The 17,978-nt window shown below is 28.8% G+C and overlaps 1 protein-coding gene across 3 annotated transcripts in view; it reads left to right on the top strand.

Annotated features, from left to right (window-relative positions):
* LOC127290866 (STING ER exit protein) overlaps positions 1-17,978 on the top strand; it is a 254,912-nt gene that overhangs the window by 37,000 nt on the left and 199,934 nt on the right. The gene's annotated exons all lie outside the window — the stretch shown is intronic.

Raw genomic sequence — 17,978 nt, 5'->3', positions numbered from 1 at the left:
TACTGATACAATGAAAATACCAGTACTGGTTCAATACAGACTGCCCAATCTCGGCAGCCAATACGGAACCAGTACTGCGCCAGTAGTCAACTCTGGTATAATACTGAAATTTTTGGTTTAGAAGAATTATACGTATAAATATACGTGTCTATAATTTTTAATATTTAGGAATATATAAATATGGAATATATTTTTGTTTATTAGTATATTATATTATATTATACGTATTTTTTTCACTAGGGGAGAATTGACTCGTGTACAGTTAACGGTGCAGTATTTTCTTGTGTAGAGTTTATTTGTGTTGAATTCGTACCTCCCCGGCTACCTATCTATCATATAATATAACGTATGGGAGAGAGAGAATAAAAAAGAGAGAGAGGAGAGAGAAATAAAAAATATCCTATACAATTATAAAAAAATGTATATCTTTAGCTCTTTTAGTATTCGAGATATATATGAAAATGAACGTGTCAATGCAATAACCCGTCAAGCGCCTGGAAGCACGTTTTGATGGTAGTCGAGTAGCAGTGGGTGGGCCGTTGTTGCTCACTGCTACCTGAGGCTGCAGTCCCATGGCAGCGTTTTGCGTTGCGTTTTGTCACTAGACCCTGAGTGTGAACATAGCAAACATATATCTGCATCTCTTTTACACTCATGGTCTAGTGACAAAACGCAACGCAAAACGCTGCCATGGGACTGCAGCCTGACTACCATTCGAGAGTGGGTCCGAGCGCCCGCGTCATGTACAGTCAGTCAGTCAGTCTGAACCATAACTGTACATCTTGATGGTGAAGGGAAAAATAAGACTGTTTGTTTTTAAACCCTTGTGCTGCCATCTATCAAATTTTCTCAAAAACTTCTTTCTCTTAGATTTATCACATGATACTATTCCTCACTAAGTCTACAACGAAAATACTACAGCTGGATACTACACATATACTTTAAATTTACTACAGGTATACCTGTAGTACACTTATAGTATACCTGTAGTACATTTGTAGTAAATCCTGTAGTATTTTGCTGTAGTCACTCTGTAGTACTTTTTCGTAAGGGTACGATCGGACCAGGCTTCAAATTTTTGAAAAAGGATGTAATTCTTTTAAAAATTAAAAAATTGATCTTTACATAAATTTTTAAAAATAAAATTTTCAAAAAGTTAACGTAAAAACTCACAATTAAAAAAATGTTAAATTTTTGAAATTATAAAATTAAAACTTTGTTTTATTTTTAATGAAATATTTCAGCAACATTATACGGCAATATCTCTTGTAGGCGGACATTTACCTAATTTCAGCAATATTTCAAGGACTTCGCATTGGAATATTTCAAATTTTCAATGAAATATTTCAGAAATATTTAGGAAATTTCATGTGCTGTGTGGGTATTTATTATTTCAATTGTTAAAAATTTATTAATAATTTAATACAATAATTAATTCTTTTTACACTTTTAAGAATTTTTCAATGCTTTTTATGCTACAATTACTGACATGACACTTGATCATTTCTGAAGGAATAAATTTTTTTTTAAATATTAAGCAACGACTTTATTTAAAACTAGCAACTTCGTCGTCCGCAAGCGGCCGACTACGTTGATAGTGTGCATTAACCATATTTTTTATTCATTTTTTTTCAAAAAAAAAATTAATATTAGAAATGTAAAAAAAAATTTCCTTATATTGAATCTACCACCCAAGTAGCACGGAATATTGCTTGAATGTCAAGCTGATATCAACCGGGAATATTTTTGTGACATTCAGGCGATATCATAATGTCCTCTTCACGGGGACATTCCTCGGTGATGTATCTATATGATCTATGTGACGGTCTTTCACACAAAAAATGTAACGCATTACAAAACTTACATTTTACATTTATCAAACCTAAATAATTCTGTGGAACTTTACTTTCATCGAAATCTTCAAAAGACATTATTGCAACTCCTGCAGTTTTTTTATTCCGATTATCGTTTTTACATGTCAAATTCTTTTCTTCACACATTGTTTTCATCTTCCGTTGCCGTAGAAAATTTTTTCTTCTTACATGACAAATTATTTTCTTGCCCTTTCTTTTCATTTTGAGTTTCAATTGATATTTTACTTTTCCTACATGCCAAATCTTTATCCTTGCGTATTTTCTTTCCATCTTCAGTTTTTATAGATCATTTCTTTTTTTTGCATGTCAAATTTTTTTTGTGCTCTTTCTTTTTTATTTCTGTTTCATTACGATTACGTTTTCTCAATCTCTCATTCTCCTGTCTTATTATTTTCTGCTCATATGTATCTTCGCGCCTTGCCTTCCTTTTTCTTCCCTTCTCTTTAATTGCTCGATTTATCCTTTTATCATTTTCTTTACTCAGAAAATTTTTCATTTTTAAATATTCATGTGGTAAAATTTTATTCACATTATTATAAGTTGTACGAATTATTTTCTTTTCACTACCCATCAGCAAGAAGGAGTGGATTAAGAGACATTAATTGGCATTGGAAAAAACAGACAATCGAATGCCTTTAAATGCCAATGAATTTTGTTTCTTTCCTGAATCCCCTTTAATGCCCTCTGTAGATTATAACTTGATTAGTTTCAATCCTTTTGAATCCATCAAAATTTTATGTAAAGTTTGAATGCCGTTCAATGCCTAACTAAAAATAAAAAGTTGAATGAAGCCAATGCCATCCAATACTATTTGCTTTTAATCCCTTTCAATTACCTTTTTAAGTATGAATACCCTAACAGATGAATTCTTTTTAATCCTTTTTACAAAACTATTAATTTTAAAACCTTTTAATGCCTTGTATGTAAAATGATGTGAAATAGACGAATGCCATTGAATGCTTTTTTTTGAGAAATTAATTTGAGTACTATTTAATGCCATTCAATATAAAAAAAAGAGTTAAAAAGCGAATGCTAAATAATATTTTTATTATTTATGTAATTAATGAATAGTAATTTATAATTAAATTATTAAAATAAATTTTTAATTGAAAAGTTTAATTCCTATAAAATATTGGAATAATTGTTTTTTAAACATTTAATCACAAAAATAATACATACACGGAGAGAAATCTGCTGCGATTTTTGCTTGGATGAGTAAATTACTTTAATTACATGGCACGACACTTGCATTTTTAGCATAAATTCAAGTATTTATTGTAAAAATAGTTTCTAAGCAAAAAACACAAGTCACGGGTGTTAATTTTGCATGAATTTCACATAAAAACTGCAAAGGGGACATGCCATAAAAGTATTAGATCCTCTCTTATAAAATTTAATATAAAAATAATACTCATACCCATACTATAATAACAAATATATAAATACAATGAATAAATATAATTATAAATTTATACAAATGTAATTAATATTAAATTTTTTAATTGTTTTTTATTTTTAATAGATTCTGTTTTTAAAAGAACAAATAACATTTTAGCTAATAAATATTTAAAAATTTTAGTATTTAAAATTTTCTATTTTACTGTTTAATAAACATTCACTTATTGGCAACAAATATTTTAAAAAAATTTTTAAATAAAATTATTTTAAATTTCGCGGTTAAGAACGCATAGTAAAACACGAGCGTGCGCATTGTGCGTTCCGTTCCTCGGAATCACCAGCATACAATGATTGTGTGTGTGAAATGCTGTGTGTATACGGAGGTAAGATTGTGTTGTATAAATTCCACCTGAAAATCAGATGGCATTCTTGCAAATTTTATAAGAGAGGATCTAATACTTTTATGGCATGTACCCTTTGCAGTTTTTATGTGAAATTCATACAAAATTAACACCCGTGACTTGTGTTTTTTGTTTGATACACTCCATTACATTAAATACATGAATTCATATTTAAATTATTCCAGTCTTAAGCTAAAATTGTATCGAAAAATGACTTATGAAATTAATAAAGACTGCACAAACAAAAATCGCAGCAGATTTCTCTGTGTAGATTTCATAAAATATATTTAACAAATAAATAATTACTCAGGTTTGAAAAAGTTCTTTTTAAATGTTTTAAATTTTATTTTGTATAATTACTTAAAATAATTTTGCTTTAAAAATATATGTTTTATGTTGTTTATTTTTATTTATATTATAAAGACATTTTAGCATTATATCATTTTATTTTGTTTAAAAAAAAATTTTTAATTTAAAAATAAATTAGTTCTATATAAGTTTATCATTTTTATTGTAAAAAATACAAATATAAATTTATGAAATCGCATATAAAAATACAATAAGTTTCAAATTCGCAAAATAAGTTATTCAAAATCATTACGTATACAATCAATTTAAAACTCACAAAGTCATTAATTTAAAATTATTTTAAATTAAACTATTGTGCCTCAATTGTGTTTGGAATGAGGCTCCGACCGTTGAAGTGCACGAGGCATTAGAAACAAGGAACCTGGTCGTCCCGGAGACGGTTTTTCGGTGTTCACGTTCGCTTAACGCGCTGGGTTCCTTGTGATTGGTTAATTACAACGGAAAAATTACATTCTGATGGATTCAACTAATCACAACTGACGCGCATGACGCAATGTTTCACCAAAGATATTCACGCAGACAGACGCAGAAGTAAAAGCACGCGCGCACTGCAGAGACAGGATAGGTTGCTTCATACCTAGCCTTACCTTGTTACTTGATAGCAACCGGCGCGGCATGCAGCATGAAAAGTAAATTTTTCGTTGTTTGATTACGTGTTTGTTCAGTGAAATTATTGTTTTCTATTTGAGTTGTGTAAAGTTATAAACGCGTTAAAAAATGTTTGCAAATGTTTTGTTACTTTCTTGTAATTTCAAAAAAAATCTCTCAAGTGAAGGATACAAAGAAGAAAGCATTTGCAGGGAAAAACACGAGAAGTGTTATCGGTACTAGGCTTTGAACAAAGGGCAGTAGTAACAGAAGAAGTTACAGAACCGTTACAAGCTTAAATTAAGTTTTTTCGTTCACTGTTTTAAAAATTTATATTTTGTCATAGATTAAATCATCTTTGTTTTATATTTTGTACTACTATATTGAACATGTTATATCACGACATACAACAAAAATTGTATGCAATACCACAAAAGATTTTAAGTCTAGTCAATTATTATTTAAGAATAAAAAATAAATGATTAAAAAATATATTTGCCATGGAAAAATATTTCTTTTTTTGTAATTAATTTTAATTTGTTTTTATTCTTTCTAATTTTTATTGTATATAGCTTAAGAAAAAAATTGTTTTAGTTGGCATTAGAAAACATTCATGTGAATGCTATTTAATGCCGTTTAATGCCGTTCTTTCATTTATTCCTTTTAATGCCTTTTAATTCCCCATAATACACTTGTAGGGATTCAAAAGTATTCGGAAGAAAACGGAATTAAAAGGCATTAAAAAGTTTCAATACATTTCAATGACATCCTTCTTGCCGGGTAGTGTCATTTAGAGAATGTTTAATTTTTTAATCTTGTGTTAATAGAACTCTGTTAATATTATTACTGTGCAAAGTATTAGAAACAGAACAAGAGTTTAAAATATAATTTTTATGTTCCTAAGTTCAATTTATGAAAAGACGGTTCTATCCCTGGCGGATTGGGAAAACCGAGTTGTAACCGAATTGGTTTACGATTCGGTTACGTTTCGGTTCATTGTGAGATATTATCGTTAATCGACGAAATATGTAGTAAATAACTATTAGGAATGGTTAATATACATTAAGAGTGCTTATTTATGCAATAATAATAATAAATTAATATATAATTAATTAATAATAAGTGTTTTAAGTGTACAGTGCATACAGTTGTTGAATTACCATATATATGTATATTACCATAAGCGGCAGCTGTGATACGCGCGTTAAACCCTAGATGGCGTTAAGGAGGACTTTGTGAATGAATTTCTAAAATTAAGCTCTTGAGTGTCAAATGTGTAAGTGGATATATAAGTTTTAAAAAAATAGATCAATTTATTAAAACAACTTTTTTTATTTGTACAAATATAAAAAAAAATTTTATACCGAACAAAAATTTTTTTAATGAGAAAAAGTTTTTTTATGTCAAAATTAATGTTTCTCATTTCATTGAGGACAAAAAATTATTTTAAGAATAAAAAATTTTTTTTGGAAAAAGTTTTTTTCAAAATTAATCTTTCTCATTTTATTGATGAAAAAAAATTATATTAAGAAAAAAAATGTTTATTTTTTTATTTGCACTGTACATTTAAACATTTAAAACACTTATTATTAATTAACTATTTCTTAATTTATTATTATTATTATTGCATAAATAAGCACTCTAAATGTATATTAACCATTCCTAATAGTTATTTACTACATATTTCGTCGATTAATGATAATATTTCACAATGAACCGAAACGTAACCGAATCGTAACCCACTTCGGTTACAACTCGGTTTTCCGAATCCGCCAGGGATAATCATTCTCTATTATCGAATTCCTATTGTGAGACGTTCTTACTGCCGGAAAATGATTTAAGCGATTATTTTCAAACATTGACTTAAAATGGTTTCTCATTTTGTTATTATCAGTTTCATAATTTACACGGTTTGGCATTACGTTAAATAATATAGATGTTGTAAATGCTATTGCATATACTCCACACTAAACACTACCAAAAGGTTGTTGATTAACAGCTTCAAAAACTACTGTTGGTTTAGAAGGGAACAATCTAATTAAATATTTTATTTGATGCACATTTAAACACCCCTCATTAAGGCTATCAAAAATATAAAGCCTTACTCTATCGTAATAGACACAAATTCAGTGACCATAATTGTTATTAACGCTAAAAAGTATTTGAATATGTTTATCACCTTCTCTTATTGGAACAATAAAATCAAACATTTGTGCATACAAAGTAGTTTGCATATTAAAAAATGAATTGGATTCTTTTCTTAATAAATCTTCAAATTTGTACATTGCATGTAATTTAACAATTTATTTCTATTTTTAATAATTTTTAAATCTTTATCACTTAAAATAACATACTCTTTTATGTTGGCCATAGTATACTTCGTTTAATTTTATTTTTGATTTAAAATGCCAAAAAAAATGTCAAAATGCCGATTTGGAATAAGAAATGTGAAATTTTATGAAAACGACAAAATGTGAAATATGACAGATTTATCGACAATTTTACCATGTGAGTAGTGCTCGTATGGTAAATTTATCATATAAACACTACTCACATAGTAAAATTGTCGATAAATCTGTCATATTTCACATTTTGTCGTTTTCATAAAATTTCACATTTCTTATTCCAAATCGGCATTTTGACACTTTGGAACATGCATTCTATTCATTTGTATTGCAAATTTTGATCAACAAACATCAATTCAAACAATCCAGATGAAAAGAATTCAGGGTAAAAAAAAATAATTGGCCGTAACGTCCCTACACGGTTTAGACGCCAAACCGAATACAAAGTAAGCTAACTCCCAATTATTTTTCCTTATTCTTAATTATTTTTTTTTACTGGGTAACTCTCTAATATAACCAATTTTGCCTTTTATTAAATATAACCAATTTTAATACAACCAATTTTACCTTTTATTAAAAATAACTAATTTTTCCTTTAATTCAATACAACTAATTTTACCTTTTACTAAATATAACCAATTTTTCCTTTAATTCAATATAACCAATTTTGACTTTAATCCAATATAACCAATTTTGCCTTTTATCCAATAAAACTACCAAATATCCAAAAGAATGAAAGAAATATGAGTAACTATATGAATCAGTAACTACTGATCAGCCAATAAGTGCAAAAAGGACACTTTTATATGAGTAAACAGTAGTTCATTACAAATAACACATATACATATTTATACTTGTATTAAAACCCCGGAAGAAATACCACAAAAAACCAACCATTGGACAATAGAACTTTTGTTAATGAGGATTAACTCTGAGGATCCAGGTAATAATTTCTTTTATTATATTTATTATATAGAAAAATAAAGATGTACCAACCCTTGCCCTATAGAACCTTTGTTAATGAAGATTAAATCTGAGGACCCAGGTAATAATTTCTTTATCCCTACACGGAAAAAATTTCGAGACGTCAGACGTGCCAATGTCAATGTAAACCTGCAGTACATTCATTTTGCACACCATCTGTGCCACTTTTGCGTATCTCCCTACCGGAAGGGTGGTACTGGATTGGTACTGAGAAATTGGAACTGAGGGCTCAGTACCAACTCAGTACTAATTTGGTGCATTTTGGTACTGAAATGGAACTGGGAAATTTACCTGCGAAAAGGGTCGAGTTACCGTTAAGACCCTCATAAAAGTGAAAAGCGACTAGCTTTTTCAATATGTTTAAACTAATACTTTGTATTTATTTCAATAGTATATTTGTTTTTCATGGATTTATATTATTTTCATACATTATTATGCATATGATATGTCCTTTGGCAGCTAAATTCAAAAATGATGTCCATTTTTTTGTCAAACTTAAGGTATACGAGATAAATTATAACTTTTTTAAATGTAATTATTTTTTGATAAATTTTAGATATTCATAATCTGGAAATATTAACGAATCTCAATATATATTTTTTAAAGTTGAGTTATTAAAATTATAAATTTTTTAAGCAATAAAACTCGGGTTAAACTTTAATCCTTCAACAAAGGACCTGGGGGTCTATTGTTCAAGGAGGGATTGCAATATAATTTCCAAACTTAACAGAAATTTTCTACAAACTATTATGTTTTTTTTTTGCTGTTTTACACGTATATCGTGAGAGACGGTTTGTTGATCTTATATACCTTTAAAACTATTGTTAAAGTACTTTAAAAATGTCTTCTTATGGGTTATCAGGTAGTGGTACTGAAGTGGAACTCAAGCCAAGTCCAATTCAGTAACATTCCATTACCACTCTTTCGGTAGGGCTGACTTAGCTTATGTACAGCGTTTGTGGCAAACTGGCACGGCAGACGTACATAATGAAATGTACTGTAGGTTTACATTGACATCGGCACGTCTGACGTCTCGAAATTTTTTCCGTGTATTATCACATGGAAATATAAAGATAAAAGTCAAAAACTAAAAAGGTAATGTATATCTCTCTTTCTCACATCTAGGAATATAACATATAAACTTTTTCATTTAATATTGCATTTCTCTATCTAGAGGATTCAAAATAACATAAGAATATCTTCGCCTAAAAATCTTACTCAACTTTTTCTGTTTTCAAAATAAAAAAAATATTTACATACCAGTATTAGACCCTCAGAACAATTACAACAAACAATACCAATCCTTGGACAATAGAGCCTTGTTAATGAAGATTCATTCTGAGGGGCCAGGTAATAATTTTTAAATTTTTTTATTAAAATTTTCTTGGGCTCTAATACAGGGCGATGTCCAAGTTAGCCCCGTGAAGGGAAGCACTATACCCCCACTCTACCGGCCGGGCCATAAACACGGTGCTCGAAGGACGCATGCACCGCGGGAGGCCTAAGCAGCGTTCTCGGGCCTAATGACATTTTCTAATTATGGCCCCTAATGAGTTTTTCATGAAAATTAAAATGTTTATAATTTTTATTGAATTATGTCGCCTGAATCCCCCGTATCGATCTAGTCATGATACCGAATAACTTTTCTAATAAAAATTAAATCTTTTCAAATATCAACATTTTTACCCCTCATTTTTTTGCGATTCAGACATATATTTTTTTTAAAATGTTGAAATTTTAAAAGTTTTAATTTTTTTTAGTCCCAATTTTTCCAGGCTTAGGACTTTTTAAATTTCAACATTTAAAAAAAAATTATGTCTAAACCGCAAAAAAATGAGGGGTAAAAATGTTGATATTTGAAAAGATTTAATTTTTATTAAAAAAGTTATTCGGTATCATGACTAGATCGATACTGAGGGATTCAGGCGACATAATTCAATAAAAATTATAATCATTTTAAATATTAACATTTTTAATTGGGGCAACACATTCTCGTAATCGTGAAATTGTGAGGAATGTGAATATGTTAAAAAAAATTAAAAATTGTTAATATTAAAAAATTTTTATGAAAAACTCATTAGGGGCCATAAATAGAAAGTCATTAGGCCCGAGAACGCTGCTTAGGCCTCCCGCGGTGCATGTGTCCCTCGAGCTCCGTGTTTATGGGCCGGCCGGTAGAGTGGGGGTATTGCATCGATTGCGTCCTGTAAGGGGAAGTTGCATACCTCCACTCTACCCGCCAAGCCATAAACACGGAGCTCGAGGGACGCATGCACCGCGGGGGGCCTAAGCGACGTTCTCGGGCCTAATGACATTTTCTATTTAGGGCCCTTAATGAGTTTTTCCAAAAAAATAAAAAAATTTTAAATATTAACAATTTTTAATTTTTTTTAACATATTCTTATTCCTCGTAATTTCACGATTACGAGCATATGTTGTTCGAATTAAAAATGTTAATATTTAAAATGTTTATAATTATTATTAAATAATATTAAATTTAATTGTTTCTTAATTTAATTATACTGTTTAAAAAACAGTATAAATTAACAAACATTTTCCTTCACACTTACAGGCTTAGGACTGGCAGGATTTCACTTATTCGTGAAGGCTGGTGTGTTTAAAAAATGTGTGTTTATTTATACAAAACAGAAAATCAGAACTTTTAAAAAATTTGCTTGTAAGCTAGTACAATATGAAAGCTTTATTAAAATATATTTGGTTTTATTTAATACATATTTGACTTGTAATGAATGTAAATTTTTATAATAATATAGAGGCCAGTCCTAAGCCTGTAAGTGTGAAGGGAAAATGTTTGTTAATTTATACTGTTTTTTAAATAGTATAATTAAATTAAGAAACAATTAAATTTAATATTATTTAATAACTAGCAACTTTGTCGTCCGCAAGCGGCCGACTACGTTGCTAGTGTGCATTAACCATATTTTTTATTCATTTTTTTTCAAAAAAATTTAATATTAGAAATGTAAAAAAAAATTCTTTATATCGGATCTACCACCCAAGTAGCACGGCATATTGCTTGAATGTCAAGCTGATATCAACCGGGAATATTTTTGTGACATTTAGGCGATATCATAATGTCCTCTTCACGGGGAAATTCCTCCGTGATGTATCTATGGGACGGTCTTTCACACAAAAAATGTAACGCGTTACAAAACTTACATTCTACATTTATTAAACCTAAATAATTCTGTGGAACTTTACTTTCATCTAAATCTTCAAAAGACATTATTGCAACTCCTGCACTTTTTTTATTCCAATTATCGTTTTTACATGTCAAATTCTTTTCTTCACACATTCCTTTCATCTTTCTTCTTCTTACATGACAAATTATTTTCTTGATGCACTTTCTTTTCATCTTGAGTTTCCATTGATATTTTTCTTTTCCTACATGCCAAATCTTTATCCTTGCGTATTTTCTTTCCATCTTCAGTTTTTATAGATAATTTCTTTTCACCAGTGTCATTTAGAGAATGTTTAATTTTTAAATCTTGTGTTAATAGAACTCTGTTAATATTATTACTGGGAATATAATTACTAAAAATATAATTTTTATGTTCCTGTGTTCAATTTATGAAAAGATGGTTCTAATCATTCTCTATTATCGAATTCCTATTGTGAGACGTTCTTACTGTCGGAAAATGATTTAAGCGATTATTTTCAAACATTGACTTAAAATTGTTTCTCATTTTGTTATTATCAGTTTCATAATTTACACGGTTTGGCATTACGTTAAATAATATAGATGTTGCAAATGCTATTGCATATACTCCACACTCAGCACTACCAAAAGGTTGTTGATCAACAGCTTCAAAAACTATAAAGTATTTGAATATGATTATCACCGTCTCTAATTGGGACAATAAAATCAAGCATTTGTACATACAAAAGAATCTTTTCTTAATAAATCTTCAAATTTGTACATATGCATGTAATTTAACAATTTATTTCTATTTTCAATAATTTTTAAATCTTTATCACTTAAAATAATATACTCTTTTATGTTGGCCATAGTATACTTCGTTTAATTTTATTTTTGATTCATGAAAATCTAAATATCTTTAACCCTTTTGCTCACTCCCTGTAATATAACCAATTTTGCCTTTTATTAAATATAACCAATTTTGTCTTTAATTCAATACAACCAATTTTACCTTTTATTAACTATAACCAATTTTTCCTTTAATTCAATACAACTAATTTTACCTTTTACTAAATATAACCAATTTTTCCTTTAATTCTATATAACCAATTTTTACTTTAATCCAATATAACCAATTTTGCCTTTTATCCAATAAAACTACCGTATATCCAAATGAATGAGAGAACTATGTGTAACTATGAATCAGTAACTACTGATCAGCTAATAAGTGCAAAAAGGACACTCTTATATGAGTAATCAGTAGTTCATTATAAATAACATATATACGTATTCATAACTGTATTAAAACCCCGGAAAAAATACCACAAAAAAACCAGCCATTGGACAATAGAACCTTTGTTAATAAGGATTAACTCTAGAGGACCCAGCTAATAATTTCTTTTTTCACATTTATTATATAGAAAAATAAAGATGTACCAACCCTTGGCCAATAGAACCTTTGTTAATGAAGATTAACTCTGAGTACATAATGAAATGTACTGTAGGTTTACATTGACATCGGCACGTCTGACGTCTCGAAATTTTTTCCATGTATTATCACATGGAAATATAAAGATAAAAGGCAAAAACTGAAGAGGTAATGTATATCTTTCTTTCTCACATCAAGGAATATAAGATATAAACATTTTCATTTAATATTGCATTTCTCTATCTAGAGGATTCAAAATAACATAAGAATATCTTCGCCTAAAAATCTTACTCTTCTTTTTTTCTGTTTTCAAAATAAAAAAAAATATGTATATATACCAGTATTAGACCCTCAGAACAATTACCACAAACATTACCAATCCTTGGATAATAGAGCCTTTGTTAATGAAGATTAATTCTGAGGGGCCAGGTAATAATTTTTAAATTTTTTTATTAAAATTTTCTGGGGCTCTAATACAGGTAGGGAAGAGTGATAAACAGTGGCACAGTTTAAACAGTAGGACACTTTAATTTTCTGAAAACCTACTTAAAGAAACTCGACCAAAATTTAAATGTAAAGCATGTTTATGACAACACACTATCTCCAAAAATTTTAGCCACATTGATTCATTATTTACAAAGAAAATTGAAAAAAACTGTTTTTGACGTTACGGAGTAAATTTTTTCTTGAAATACAATGCTGATTTTTATATAAATAGGACAGTTTTAAAAAAAGTGTAATTGTTACTTCCTTTACTGATGTTTTTGAGTATAATATCCAATAATTTAAAATATTTTAAAATGTTACAATCAATTTCTATTTAAATAATTTCTTGCGATTGCTTAGTTTAAACAGTGTCCAAAAATATATAAAATTAACATATTAATATGTCTTTGAAAAAAAGTGTCCCACTGTTTGTCACTCTCCCCTATATACATATATACAGATATATGAATATTTATTTTTATTCTTAAAACAAAAAGGAAGAAGATTAAGATTTTAGACGAAGATGTTCTTATGCCATTTTCAATCGTCTAGATAGAGAAACGCAATGTTAAACGAAGAAGTACTTATGTTATATTCCTTGGTGTAAGAAAGAAAGGTATGCGTTACCTATTCAGTTTTAGAATTTCTTTATAGTTTTTTCACGTGATAAAGGGAGAAAGAAATTATTACCTGGGTCCTCAGAGTTATTAATTAATCCTCTTTAAAAGATTGCAGGTCAAGCGAACCCTCATTTGCAAAATAAAGATATATCTTTCTCTCTCCATAACTTGTTCTTTTCTCTGTCACCGAAAACCCAGCAGGGGTCCGGACGGAATGAATGAATGAATGAATACCAAGATTATTTATTTAACTAGCAACTTTGTCGTCCGCAAGCGGCCGACTACGTTGCTAGTGTGCATTAACCATATTTTTTATTCATTTTTTTCAAAAAAATTTAATATTAGAAATGTAAAAAAAAATTCTTTATATTGGATCTACCACCCAAGTAGCACGGTATATTGCTTGAATGTCAAGCTGATATCAACCGGAAAAATTTTTGTGACATTTAGGCGATATCATAATGTCCTCTTCACGGGGACATTCCTCCGTGATGTATCTATGGGACGGTCTTTCACACAAAAAATGTAACGCGTTACAAAACTTACATTCTACATTTATTAAACCTAAATAATTCTGTGGAACTTTACTTTCATCTAAATCTTCAAAAGACATTATTGCAACTCCTGCACTTTTTTTATTCCAATTATCGTTTTTACATGTCAAATTCTTTTCTTCACACATTCCTTTCATCTTTCTTCTTCTTACATGACAAATTATTTTCTTGATGCACTTTCTTTTCATCTTGAGTTTCCATTGATATTTTTCTTTTCCTACATGCCAAATTTTTATCCTTGTGTATTTTCTTTCCATCTTTAATTTTTATAGATAATTTCTTTTTTTGCATGTCAAATTTTTTTTGCGCTCTTTCTATTTTATTTCTGATTTATTACGATTACGTTTTCTCAATCTCTCATTCTCCTGTCTTATTATTTTCTGCTCATATGAAACTTCGCGCCTTGCCTTCCTTTTTCTTCCCTTCTCTTTAATTGCTCGATTTATCTTTTTATCATTTTCTTTACTCAGAAAATTTTTCATTTTTAAATATTCATGTGGTGAAATTTTGTTCACCTTATTATCAGTTGTACGAATTATTTTCTTTTCACCAGTGTCATTTAGAGAATGTTTAATTTTTAAATCTTGTGTTAATAGAACTCTGTTAATATTATTACTGGGAATATAATTACTAAAAATATAATTTTTATGTTCCTGTGTTCAATTTATGAAAAGATGGTTCTAATCATTCTCTATTATCGAATTCCTATTGTGAGACGTTCTTACTGTCGGAAAATGATTTAAGCGATTATTTTCAAACATTGGCTTAAAATTGTTTCTCATTTTGTTATTATCAGTTTCATAATTTACACGGTTTGGCATTACGTTAAATAATATAGATGTTGCAAATGCTATTGCATATACTCCACACTCAGCACTACCAAAAGGTTGTTGATCAACAGCTTCAAAAACTATAAAGTATTTGAATATGATTATCACCGTCTCTAATTGGGACAATAAAATCAAGCATTTGTACATACAAAAGAATCTTTTCTTAATAAATCTTCAAATTTGTACATATGCATGTAATTTAACAATTTATTTCTATTTTCAATAATTTTTAAATCTTTATCACTTAAAATAATATACTCTTTTATGTTGGCCATAGTATACTTCGTTTAATTTTATTTTTGATTCATGAAAATCTAAATATCTTTAACCCTTTTGCTCACTCCCTGTAATATAACCAATTTTGCCTTTTATTAAATATAACCAATTTTGTCTTTAATTCAATACAACCAATTTTACCTTTTATTAAATATAACCAATTTTTCCTTTAATTCAATACAACTAATTTTACCTTTTACTAAATATAACCAATTTTTCCTTTAATTCTATATAACCAATTTTTACTTTAATCCAATATAACCAATTTTGCCTTTTATCCAATAAAACTACCGTATATCCAAATGAATGAGAGAACTATGTGTAACTATGAATCAGTAACTACTGATCAGCCAATAAGTGCAAAAAGGACACTCTTATATGAGTAATCAGTAGTTTATTATAAATAACATATATACGTATTCATAACTGTATTAAAACCCCGGAAAAAATACCATAAAAAAACCAGCCATTGGACAATAGAACCTTTGTTAATGAGGATTAACTCTAGAGGACCCAGCTAATAATTTCTTTTTTCACATTTATTATATAGAAAAATAAAGATGTACCAACCCTTGGCCAATAGAACCTTTGTTAATGAAGATTAACTCTGAGTACATAATGAAATGTACTGTAGGTTTACATTGACATCGGCACGTCTGACGTCTCGAAATTTTTTCCGTGTATTATCACATGGAAATATAAAGATAAAAGGCAAAAACTGAAGAGGTAATGTATATCTTTCTTTCTCACATCAAGGAATATAACATATAAACATTTTCATTTAATATTGCATTTCTCTATCTAGAGGATTCAAAATAACATAAAAATATCTTCGCCTGAAAATCTTACTCTTCTTTTTTTCTGTTTTCAAAATAAAAAAAAATATGTATATATACCAGTATTAGACCCTCAGAACAATTACCACAAACATTACCTATCCTTGGACAATAGAGCCTTTGTTAATGAAGATTAAGTCTGAGGGGCCAGGTAATAATTTTTAAATTTTTTTATTAAAATTTTCTGGGGCTCTAATACAGGTAGGGAAGAGTGATAAACAGTGGCACAGTTTAAACAGTAGGACACTTTAATTTTCTGGAAAACTACTTAAAGAAACTCGACCAAAATTTAAATGTAAAGCATGTTTATGACAACACACTATCTCCAAAAATTTTAGCCACATTGATTCATTATTTACAAAGAAAATTGAAAAAAACTGTTTTTGACGTTACGGAGTAAATTTTTTCTTGAAATACAATGCTGATTTTTATATAAATAGGACAGTTTTAAAAAAAGTGTAATTGTTACTTCGTTTACTGATGTTTTTAAGTATAATATCCAATAATTTAAAATATTTTAAAATGTTACAATCAATTTTTATTTAAATAATTTCTTGCGATTGCTTAACTTAAACAGTGTCCAAAAATATATAAAATTAACATATTAATATGTCTTTGAAAAAAAGTGTCCCACTGTTTGTCACTCTCCCCTATATACATATATACAGATATATGAATATTTATTTTTATTCTTAAAACAAAAAGGAAGAAGATTAAGATTTTAGACGAAGATGTTCTTATGCCATTTTCAATCGTCTAGATAGAGAAACGCAATGTTAAACGAAAAAGTACTTATGTTATATTCCTTGGTGTAAGAAAGAAAGGTATGCGTTACCTATTCAGTTTTAGAATTTCTTTATAGTTTTTTCACGTGATAAAGGGAGAAAGAAATTATTACCTGGGTCCTCAGAGTTATTAATTAATCCTCTTTAAAAGATTGCAGGTCAAGCGAACCCTCATTTGCAAAATAAAGATATATCTTTCTCTCTCCATAACTTGTTCTTTTCTCTGTCACCGAAAACCCAGCAGGGGTCCGGACGGAATGAATGAATGAATGAATGAATGAATGAATACCAAGATTATTATAGTTAATAATAATTATAAACATTTTAAATATTAACATTTTTAATTCGAACAACATATGCTCGTAATCGTGAAATTACGAGGAATCAGAATATGTTAAAAAAAATTAAAAATTGTTAATATTTAAAATTTTTTTATTTTTTTGGAAAAACTCATTAAGGGCCATAAATAGAAAATGTCATTAGGCCCGAGAACGTCGCTTAGGCCCCCCGCGGTGCATGCGTCCCTCGAGCTCCGTGTTTATGGCTTGGCGGGTAGAGTAGGGATATGCAACTTCCCCTTACAGGACGCAATCGATGATCGTCCTATTTACAAAGAAAATTGACAAAACTGTCTTTGACGTCGTTCCGGAGTAAATTTTTTCTTGAAATACAATGCTGATTTTTATATAGATAGGACAGTTTTAAAAAAAGTGTAATTGTTACTTCGTTTCCTTATGTTTCTAAGTATAATATCCAATAATTTAAAATATTTTAAAATTTCACAAACAATTTTTATTTAAATAATTTCTTGCGATTGCTCAATTTCAACAGTGGGACATGAAACACAGGGATAGGCAAAAATTTTAGTTTATGAAACGTGGATTTTGGCAACACTAATTATAAGTTGTGTCAGCTATACGCATGCGCATTTATACTTACACAGCGACTAAAAATGTGATTTTTTTATGCTAAAAAACATTTAAAAATTCAAAAATTTATAATTGATAATTATTACAATTGTTGTTCGGCAACATTTAAAAAGT

Source organism: Leptopilina boulardi, unplaced genomic scaffold (genome assembly GCF_019393585.1).
Source record: "Leptopilina boulardi isolate dan_hultmark-lab unplaced genomic scaffold, ZJU_Lbou_2.1 LbouV2_90, whole genome shotgun sequence".
Lineage (NCBI taxonomy): Eukaryota > Metazoa > Arthropoda > Insecta > Hymenoptera > Figitidae > Leptopilina > Leptopilina boulardi.
Note: the sequence above shows the minus strand (reverse complement) of the source record. Positions and strands in the feature narration are given on the sequence as shown.